The sequence below is a fragment of the Mytilus galloprovincialis genome, chromosome 7 (genome assembly GCF_965363235.1).
Source record: "Mytilus galloprovincialis chromosome 7, xbMytGall1.hap1.1, whole genome shotgun sequence".
In the NCBI taxonomy this organism is placed as follows: domain Eukaryota; kingdom Metazoa; phylum Mollusca; class Bivalvia; order Mytilida; family Mytilidae; genus Mytilus; species Mytilus galloprovincialis.
Genome location: NC_134844.1, coordinates 48,232,133 through 48,244,541, shown reverse-complemented (window position 1 = coordinate 48,244,541; position 12,409 = coordinate 48,232,133).

Sequence of the window (12,409 nt, the reverse complement as noted above, 5' to 3'; positions counted from 1 at the left end):
GACTAAAAAACCTAGTATTATCAAATGAATTATGACAATTGTTAATAGTTGTCAGACTTTTGTTATCAAAAATCAGCTACATGTGTATAATCAACATGGTAGACATGATCACTGGTGTCAGATGTAAACAAGAGTGAATGTGCAAATGCTGAAATGTCATCTCTGCTTTGCCTACATGTATGAAGGTTTTACTACATGTACAAGTATCACACAAACTTTCAATTTTCATTAACCTTTGAAAATGAAGTTTCAGTCAAATTAACCATGCCAGACAGATGATGTACACCCTACAAACTGACATTCCATACCCATGATACTCAAAATTTAGTGATTTATACTGTCTGTGAAATAGACTTAACATTCTTAACATCCAAACCATGAAAACTAACTTATGAATATCCAATAATATGCCAAAAATAGTGATCCTATACATGTCATGCATGTACATGTAGTTTATACTGTGCATCTGAGAAACATTTGGAAATAGATCAAACCACAAAAACTAAGCATTGTTCAATGAACCATGACATTTTCATTGGGGTCAAAGTCTGATGTAAGTCTTGCAATTAGACATATTCACCTTACACTCATTTCATTAACCAAATATAGTTGACCTACTTTTCCTACTGCTTGTAGTATTTTTAAACATGTGTGAGAAACAAACTTGACAAATTACATGTAACTAATTTATATAAGTAGCCTTAATCAAGTGCACTGATCCATGAAATGAAGTCAGGATCAGGCCAACCCTGCCTCACAGACACTGAGACATGTACACCTTTCAAGATACCATAACAATTAATCCAGTAACTCAATTAATATACATATGTTATACATTTAAGACTTCGAGTGTATTTCACTGTGACTGTTCAAACAGTAATATTTTTTGTAAACAGTTATGTACATGTAGTGTACCATGAAAACTAGGTGAAGTGCAATGGACAAATCAATAACAGAAACTTCATAACATAAGGAAGTATCGCGGCATTTCAGCTTCTAAAATGTATCTGGCGAAGCTTAAATACAAAACGGTACGCTGTACCTAGCCACTGCCAGATTGTAATACATATTTCTTGGCTTGCATGCATGTACTTCAACTTTTGTTGCAGGAGGGATAATAAAATTATACTTTAATGTACGTGCATGGTTTATTTGTTTCAAAAACCATGAATACTTGGCCACTAACATGACTAATCATGCTAATTAAGATTTTTATTTAATTCTAGTTCAGACTTTAATAATTTAAGTACAGCAAGCAGTCATTTGACTCTAGATAAACAATTGACACGGACTGCACGAGACCCTCATAGTTGGTTAAGATCTTTTTACACACCCTGGACATGCTGACTGCCCGTAGGTGCACGGATCAAGTCATGCTTGAGTGATTCCCTATATAATTGACCAAATTATTCCCACAAAAAAGGGGAAGATATAGAGTAACCTTTTATGTATTCCACTCAGGGTGATGTATGCAAAATAATTAAGGGAATAAATGACATACACATGATAATAGGGGGAGGGGAACGGTGTCCTTTATGACTTTCAATGATTTATTATGATGCACAACTTTAACATTGAAGCTCAAAGGTGGCTCAAAGCTTATATTTTCCCTGGAACATGCAACTATGCACGAGTGTGGTAATATAGAACGTCGATGCATAGCTATATATAGCCTATCGGAGTATCTCAATATAGATTCCGTAGGATCAGTGGCGGATCCAGCCATTCTAAAAAGGGGGGGGGGTCCAACCGAGAACGAAACAGTGTGGGGGGGGGTCCAACTATAATTCCCCATTTAAATGCATTGAGCGGCCAAAACAAAGGAGGTTCGAACCCTTGGAAACCCCCCCCCCTTTTGGATCCGCCAATGCGAACACATTGGTAAGGTCTGTAAGCACAATGTGCACATTTTCCCTTCAAAATTATGAATCCATGATTATTCGATAGACATGCTTTAAAATATTGATAATTTCTACTCACCGATTGTATTTTCCAGCTCAGATTATTTAACATGTGGTCTAACATCTGTAGTTACCTGTGTAAAAATATAGTTTGCCGACCTGAGGTCCAGGTTTTTTGTTTTGCCGACAAAAAATTAAAGTGGATAAATCGTTTACGGTGAAGAATTGTTTTCCGTTTTTAATGAAACTTGACAGATTTTACTAATTATTTTTTTTAATCATCGGAAATGTCCCTCTTGGTGTTATTCGAGTTAAAACTGTTTTATTATGCTGTACAATATTGGTAACTTAGTCATAATATTTATTTATTTCAGGTACACCCTTCTACATTTTTCTATTGCGCAGAAATTATTTATCAAATATGAATTTGAATGAATCCATTTTCATCTTCTCATTCTTCTGCAATAATATTAAAACTCTATTTTAAACGAAAGCTTCTGGTTATGAACGAAAATGGTATAAAACAGATATTATAAAATAAAAAGTAAGGATATATCAAAAGGATTTTTTAAAGTCAAACGCACATGACTGTCAAAAATGAACGGACAATGCTACGGCAATAAATGGAAAACGACAAAAGACAAACAACGATCGCAAAATAAATGAATAAACAGGAAAACAAGTTTACAATCGCACGATAGACGATAATAGTATAAGTAATGGACTATTTCACAACAAAATCAAATCTTGAGAGCCGGGTGAGACGTGATTTTTTTTTACACTGATGGACTACCGTTACGCTAAAATATTTGTATTAAACATTTACCGACTGTATCAACCTATGAAGTGTTTGTTTTAAACATTTAACGACTGTGTAAACCTATTATAAGTTGTAATAAACATTTAATGACTGTGCCAACCTTTAGAAAGTTGTAACAAACATCAAACGACTGTCCCAACTCTAAAAATGTCGTGACAAACATTTTTTGACTGCATCAACGTCTGAAAAGTTGACACAAACAAATTTTAACTGTCCCAACTATTAAAAGGTTGGGACGGACATTATGCAACTGCCACAACTATTAGAAAGACTGTAATAAATAGATTGTGACTGTGACAACACCGTAAACCACTGCAACAGTTCTGAAATGACTGATGGTAGCATTTTTTGACTTTCACAACCCGTAGAAAAGTTGGGACAGACATAAATGAACTGTTGCAACGAAATATAACAGATTTGACAGTCATTACTTGTCTTTTACAGACTAAGACAGTCGTACAACGACTGTTACTGGTATGGACAGTTGTTTTTTCGTCCAGTAGTGATTGTATGTTGCAAACAAAGCTAACCTCCATGACATTGTAAGTTCGTATTCACGGAGAGAAATCAAAATTTTCCTATCATACCCACATTTTTGTCTAGAATGAGACTTGAATATTCTGATCTGATGGCTCATCTTAAGTCTTCTCCTACATGCATGACGGAACAAAACTCCTTTGTTTGTTGCTTTCTATGAATACCACAGACATAACGAGTCTTCTGATACTCATTGAAAAAAATATTATGGATGTTCTTCATCTGTGTTTCCATCATTAAATTCATTGCCACTTTCTAATGTAACAATATGTTAGCACTCTGGTACATACATATATGACAAGAGGACTATATAGTTTTGCATGTCATGATCTTGACAGTTGTGTATCATATTTATTGAACCATATGTCGAACACTTATATTTTGATGTGTACAGTAATTTGTGTTGTAGATAGAGTCATGGTATTCCTTTATAGTGTGACAAATTCAATGATAATTCACGTCGACACGCATGTCTTTTGTGTTTTGAAGAATGTACTGCTGTACTGAAAGTTTGTATGGTAATTTATCGTGGGTCAGCTAGCTATAGTATGACTCGTTTTCATTATGATTAATGGCTGTTAAATATTTTGTTACCCTGCTGTATTGTTGCATTCTATTTTATAGTCTATGTGTTCAAAGTAGGTTCCTGGTTCGATTCCTGTCTGGGATGAAAATTTCAGGGATTGAATTTTCGGCGCTCCCTTGACACCATTTGCGAGTATGGTCTTGAGGAAACGATGATAGTCCGTCAGAAGGGGACGATAAATGGCTGACCCGTGTGAAGAGAGAGCCATCCTTGTAGATTTCGAAAAAGAGCAGGCACATGGTGCACCACTCGTGTTGTTCGTGTAATAACAGACCCGATAAATAGTCTAATTCTGTAGGCCACATTCGTGGTGAAAGGGGGAATGGATTCTAGTTACGACAAAAGGAACATATCCGATATCATCTATGAAACGGTTATTCCATAACAGTAAACTAACTCGTGATGGCGTCCGTAAAACTTCTAAAGGGATGATTTCAACTCTTCACCATTTGGAACTCTTGTTTTACTAGCTTTCTGGGGAGTTATGCAAACAAACTAAGATTGTAGCAGTCAGTTTTATCAAATTTTTCATACGTTTTTATATTAAACTGGTAACTTCTTGTATACAAATTTCAAAAATGTGGCTTTGTTTAAACACTTCTATTTCATGTGTAAGCCAAATTATTTAAGATAGATATTAAGAGATAATATCCATGTGAAACAATTTAACCACACCATTTGATGCAGAAATTAGTGATAAAGGGGCATGCGTTAAGATGTAGTCTGGAAACAGAGACAGGATTAGATCTTTATACAATTTGTGACTTGAATGGAGGTTGTATTATTTTTACTCATATTACATCTTATATTTCAATTGAACGTCAGTATGATTCACTATTAAACTTTTATGTTAATCTGTTATTAGAATAGTGTTTTTTATAAAGGTTTAGGCAGTTCTTAAATATAAGAAGATGTAGTATGAGTGTCCGTGAGACAACTCTTAATCCAAGTCCCAATTAGTAAATAATAAAACCATTGTAGGTCAAAATACAGCCTTCACACACAACAGCAAGCTATAAAGGACCAAAACATTGTCTAAATAAAACGCTGACAATGATTTAGGTCTTGTTTCACGTTCTTGAAAAATTGAAACAGGGCTAGTTGGTATAAAATGCACTTTGCAGATACAGTTGTCCACAAACCATGCTTCTCTTAGATAGATTTATACATATTTTGTTTTCTTTACCTACTGGTTCAAAGATATTAAAAAAAATGAAAGTTTTGTTAACAGTTTACTTATAATTATGAACATATCAATGATAACCCAAGCTAATAAAGAAGTGCTGACAAATGGGGTGGTGATACACTCGGGGAATTTTATTCTATCCGCGAAAATAAGCGAAAATTGACACCACGCGAAAATAACCTGCTTTACGGTAAATCAAGTCATACATGTCTATTATTCATTTAGCTTCATCTGCTTCATCCTTCAACTATACATCAACGTATGTTCTCGTTTCTTTTCCTTGAAGTTGGAGTTTCTGTTTCGAAGGTCCCTGAACAGTTGGAATATATTTTATAGAAGTGATTACATTATTGTAATTGTTTCTACAAATGTGATAAAAACTCTGCTATGATGTCCAGTACTATTTTGCTTCTTCCCAAACCATCCAATTATGTCCCCCTGGTGAAGGTTTGTTATTTGTCGGTTTCTTTACTAGGCATATAAAGAGATGGGCAAGGACCCCCAAGGGACATTCAAACGCATGCGTCGAAAAATAGAACACACATGGTAATATATATTAATCTTGGGAAAAGGACAAAGGGAAAATATCCGTCGTTGTCTGTGAAACATATATTCCATATCCGACAACCAGCTCATGATAGCGTCCGTAAAAATTACGAAGGAATGATTTTATCTTGATCATAAGTCGTCTCCACAATTAACGTAGATATCATTTACCTGACCTTGTCCGACAAATATTATTTTTACATTGACAACTTGTTGATACCACATACGTGATATTAGCGGTTACATACATGTAAGTCGGTCTCATATCTTGACTTACATCTATAAATTGACAAAATGGGTCGGTTGAAAACAAAATTTACGACAAAAGAGATGATTTCAGCTTTCCCATTGTGAACTTGTCATTTCTCAGTAGCAACATCCAAGCAGCACCTGCATACGGGGAATATGTCTCCCAATTTATACGATATTCCCTAGCTTGCATTCCCTAGTTTTGATGGGGTTCGTGTTGCTTAATCTTGAGGGACTTTGGACAACACTTTCCTAAAATTTCATGCGATTTCATTTCCCTTCCGGAGCCCTTGAGATCAACGCCTGTTTTTTGGAGGTGTATTGATGCTCAGTCTTTGTGATGTTGTAAGAGTTATCAATTTGATACGCCAGACGCGCGTTTCATCTACACAAGACACATAAGTGACGCCCAGATCAAAATAGTTATTTAGCCAAACAAGTACAAAATTTAAGTGCATAGAGGAACAACATTTCCAAAAAGTTTTGCAAAATACGGCTAAGGCAATCTGTTTCTGGGATAAGAAAATCCTTAGTTTTTCGAAAAATGCAAAGTTTTATAATTAGGAAATTTATAAAAATGACCATATAATTGATACTCATGTCAATACCGAAGTGCCGTTGTTTATCTTTTAGTCTTTTCTCTTTTTGTTTCAAAGACGTTGTCGGTCTTCGTCAGCATATGAGTTTGCAGGTCCCACTGTTATCGTTTACCTTTCTTCTATAAAAGATGACAGGTATATACCTATCTTTGACGTAAATAGGTGGTGTTATTATTTATAATCGGGTATTAACAAAGTTAATTACAGCGATATTTTTGTTTGCAAAGTATAAAGTTTAAGAACGAATTATGGTGTTTACACATAGAATTACACATTTGAACATAATGCAATACATGTATGTGTTTAAACTTAACGTCATATATGTTGGCACATAATGCATTAGGTTTTTGCACGTAATGTAATACGTTTTGCCCAAAACATACCAGTAGATTCAGAGTTCTTCTTAAATGTAAACAGAAAGTAACAAGTGTTAAGCAAACTGCACATACGATATACCATGATATTTTATATTTTTTTACAGAAAATACATATTTATAAACTCAACGTCAATCCATTACACATAATATAATGAGGTTTTTAAATTGAAAAAAAAGATGTATCAAAACAAAACTAGTTAGAACATTCAACTTCTAAAGCACATTTGAGGCATTGATTACCCCTTGTTAAGCCTTCTACATGAAAGATGATATTTTTTTTATGTTTACATAAAGAATAGTAAACACTGATTTTATATGTACTTTTCAGATTGAATTAAATATACACAAGAACACGTAGGTAACAAAATCGGCATACAACATAAATACCTATTTCAAATCAGTGCAGAGAGAATGTTGTATTTTTCCAGTATATTTTGATTGATTGAATTATTTTTCATTAGAATTAAACGAAAATACGTTTATTGTTCTTGTGTTTTTAAAGAGAAGAAATGTTAGCTACACTTTCTAAACCATTTTGTTATATTCACATTAGACATCCATGCAGGAGGCAAATGGCAAGTCGTGGCAATATAAGATGTGCAAGATGTAGCATGGTTGTTCTAGATGTATTCAATGCCATAATGCAAGATTTGATGCAATTCCAACCTATATCAGGGCCAGATGTATATAATATGATTATGAAAGATACATATTTTCGAAGGAGCAAACTTAATTCAGATGAAATGCATACAATTCAAACTTTATTGAACGATGGATTTTCAAAATTAGACTTCTCAATTATATACAAGATAGCTAAGAATTTTAGAGGTTTAATTTCTCCGCCAACAAGAAATTGGGGTGCAAGCCCACTGCCAGAAGAAATTGATAGCGGTGACGACGTAGAACGGATTCGCCGAAAACGAAATCGATTTGTTCATCAGATTAATGCAGACATATCAGAGAAAGAAATGAACGACTTCTTTGATACAAGCATTGAAATCGGAAAGCGGATCGACAAACATTTAAATAAAAAATGCCAAAACAGTCATGAAAAAACGATCAAACATTATCGATTTTGTTCTATGGAACCAGAAACAACAGAAAAATATCTCCAGGCTATTCAGAAAATCGAATCTCTTGAAAGTATAGTATATTTTAATTCTTATTTTTTTTACATGGAAGAACGTGTTTTGCTGATATAAACCCAGTGTAATATAACAATAAACCTCATAGTCGGTCAAGGGTTTGGCTTGAAATTGAAACAAAAAAAAAGGTTTAAACAAAAGGAAATAAGTATTACGAAAAAAAATTAAGTTAGATGAAAGCTTTTGTAAAAAAAATAAAAAAGGGGCAACCATTATTACATTAACTGAAACTGTTTGTCTTTCTATCAGGTCCTTAAATGACAAAAATATAATGCTTCCATGAGAGCTATATTTTTTTTTTTTATTTTTTTTGGTGCTATAGTTCTTTATACAAGTTGAACCATCTAAACACTAAAATGAAACTCAGAGGTCATGCTGTATAGAGCATGGTTCATAGTCTTATTTTATAAATTCATTCTTATCATGCATTATGTTATAGTTGCATGTTATATTGTTCTCTTGCTCGATTGTGAAGAAGCATGACTCATATGTATGTTTGTTCGTCTATTAGATTTTGTACTGATCACAAATGATGAAGCAAAACGTAAGTTCACAAAAATACTGAACTCAGAGGAAAATCAATTCGGAAAGTCCATAATCACATGGCATAATCAAATAAGAAAACGCATCAAAACCGAATGGACAAGAACTGTCATATTCCTGACTTGGTACAGGCATTTTCAAATGTAGAAAATGGTGGTTTAACCTGTTTTTATGGCGATAACCCTCTCACGTTGATGACAGTCTCGTCAAATTCCATTATATTTACATTGATGCGTAAACTAAACATTGTTTAGAAATAAACAGTAAAAGGGAATTTCAAGAGACTATTCTGTTAAAAATTTTTAAACAAATAGGTAGCATAGGAAATGCTTTTCCAACATTTTAAGTGTAAACATTAAATAATACCTTGAATTAAAATTGAAAGTAAATAGGGAAGACAAAAGTTTAACATGTTAAACAACATAAATCAAATATGATTTAGTTGCAAGTATATGTAATTGAAAAAATTATAAACTGCATTAGATTTCCAAATATTGGGTGTTTTTTTAATCTATTTCTTTGCAGAACAACTCACGGTTAAGTTCGATGGCAGAGAACTGCATTTCTACGAAGGAAAGTCGATCGCTCAAGTTGTATCTAATTTGAAAGAGAGTTTAAATGGTAGGATGTCAAGATGTTAGGTCACAGAAGATCAGTGTAATCTTAGATTTGATAAGCAATTTCTAATTCCAAATACAAAAATGATATCTTACCAGTCAGGATTCTACTTCATCAAAATTATCTCCCCATTACGCCAGTTCATTTTCACAATCGTAGAAATGGAAGCCATTGTAGGGATGATGCGCTGCCAATTTTGCTCTTTGAAACCGATAAATTTATCCACATTTCACCATTACGATTCTGATATGCCAGTTGTATTTTATAAGCCAAATGTATAAACTAGCAAATGAGCATCAGTTAATGATCTTTTCTGCATTGATTCAACTTAAAACTATTGTCTGATCGGTTGTCAGGTGGAATTTTCGAAAACATTTAAAAAAATTCTAATTAAATATTTCGTGGAAGGGCGGACTGGATTGTTTTAGTGGTTGAAGACTATAAACCCTAGTTATCACACACAAAAAAATATAATTTTTCGTAGATATGCATTTTCATCATCCAACCTGAAAGACTGTCGTTAAGTACTTTTAGTACAAAAAATAGCTATTCGAATACACCTACTCTGTTTTTGTGATTCATTAGATAGTTATTTCACCTGACCAATATATTTCAGCTTTTAGCACAGTGACTGTGATTTTTTTTCATGTTATTAAGTCTACTTGTAGCTTTGATATGTAAAATTGATAGAAACTGAAGCGAGACAATGTATGAAATATTCTTGCTTTGTATGATATCAAGACAAAATATTCAACTCAAACACACCCTGACATAAAAGTGTGCACTCGATTTTCTCTTTTCGATACAATTGTTACCCTTTTTTCGAATTTTTTCTTGAGTCACATAATGGAAGGGCTTTTACTGAACTAATAGATTGATATGATTTCCGTCCGTGGTAAAAAAAATAAAACATCGGAGGTTATGCATTTTCTACATCCAACTTGAAAGATACCCATGTCGTCGACTTGATATCTAATTGTGCTGCTTAACTATGTTCTAGACAAATTAAAAACCTATACAAATGGTGTTTTTATAATAAAGCACTTCGTAATTGAGAAGAAAATTGTCATTTTATTTGTTTTTATTAACTTTTAACATTTTTGTCACTATAGTAAACATTACAGTAAGCATTTATCGCCTTCTCTAACAAAGAGCTTCGATTCTTTTGTAGTATTTCAAACGGGTTTCCGACTGTTACCATTAATGCCAATGATAAGGATCAAGATATAGCCATCAAAGACATTATTTCCATATCATTTACTCTTAAATGTTTTGTGTTTTTTTTGTTTTTTTTTTTGTCGTTGAGGCCTCGGTGGCCGAGTGGTCTAAGTAGTTACTATTGTTATCACTAGCCTGTCAACACTGAGGTTGTGAAATCGAAACACGCTCGTGCGGGTGCATTTGACTCTTATAACAACTGACTAGGATTGTCAGTTTTCCTATCGAAGGTCTGTGGTTTTCACCGGGCACTCCTGTTTCATCCACCAAAAAAAAATGGACGCCACGAAATAGCCTAAATGCGGTGCTGAACAGTGGCGTTAAATCACCAAAAATCAAATCAAATTTATTGTCGTTAGCTCAATAGTTCTTTAAACGTCTTTGTTTAGGTTGCATGTCTTTCCGGTATGGTATATAGTCTACATGCCCCATTTGATGCGTGCCAAGTCTCGATCAACTCGGTAATGTATATAAACAATGCTCACAAGACATATACGCGATATGTAAAATAGACTCGCAGACAATTCAGATCTTTCCATTTGTTAAAAAAGCACCGTGGACGATACAAATCTTGTGTTAAACGCATATTGATTTTTTCCCCTGAGATTGGGAATATCTTTTACTTGGTTCATATTTTGACTTTTGTATTTCTGTTCACAGGAGAACAAACGACTGCAGTAAAGCTGATATTCCACGATGTTAAAGATGAGGACGATCAGATTGAACTTTTGAACAAATTAGTTTCGGAGTACGACATAAATACTGAAAATATCAAGTTCATTCGTGCATCGAAAGAATGCATAGCTGTCTTAGTGTGTCTCCGAAATAAAGTGTTAGTACACAGATCTCTACTACTTTCTGAGATGAATTTGTTTGTTCAAAAGATCATTTTGTCGACTAGGATGAATTTTGTATTGAAGAAAGATTTAAATATTGTTGTTGTTTCATCAGAAGGTATTACCATTGCATAGCATTTCTTTCAAAGATATTTGATTAATCTTATATTTCAAACTCTTTTTTTTAATTCAAAATAAGATTTTACAAATCAACATTAATAAAAAAAAAACACGCAGGTTAAGAAAATTAGTTTGGCCCTTAAAAAGCTGAAAAAATTAAACCATATCATCGTTGTTCAAAACTATGTTTGTTCATTTTGCAAATGAATGAGGTGGGATAGTCTGAATCATTTCTACATTATTAGCGTCATTGGTCAGTCTTATGTAGACGAAACACGCGTCTGGTGTGTTAAATTATAATCTTGATACCTTTAATAACTATTTACACTATTGGGTCGATGCCACTGCTGGTGGACGCTTCGTCCCTGAAGGTATCACCAGCCAAGTAGCCAGCACTTCGACGTTGACATGAATATCAATTATATGGTAATTCTTATAAATTTTCTGTTTACAAAACTTTGAATTTTTCGAAAAAACTTTGAATTTTTTTAACGAAGGAATTTCCTTGGCCGTATTTGGCACAACTTTGGGGAATTTCAGGTCCTGAATGCGTTTTAACTTTGTACTTGTTTGGCTTTATCACTATTTTGAACTGAACGTCACGGATGCGTCTTATGTAGACGAAATGCGCGTCTGGCGTATTGAATTATAAGCCTGGTACTTCTGGTAAATATATACATGCCAAGTCCCTTTCATGTCAAAACATTCTGCGCACAAAACCGATTCAATCATTCTCAACTTGAAAAGTTAATTTAACGTTGACTTTTGAACACCTCAGACCCCCCCCCCATTTCTCTCTCTCTCTCTCTCTCTCTCTCTCTCTCTCTCTCTCTCTCTCTCTCTCTCTCTCTCTCTCTCTCTCTCTCTCTCTCTCTCTCTCTCTGTTGCAGCGGGTGTGACAATCACAAGGTCATCTTCTTTCTGAGACTGTTTATGGCATTTTTCTACAAAATGCATTGGATATAAATGGGATGTGTACTGGTGCTTAATTTATTCTGAGCTGCATCATTACTTTTATTATTTGTTTAGTTGTTATTGGTTTTAAACTAACTGTCAGTAACTGCGAGTAGTAACTCTCATATACTAGTATGCAATTATTGTCTTCTTGTTATTAGGATGTACAACTAT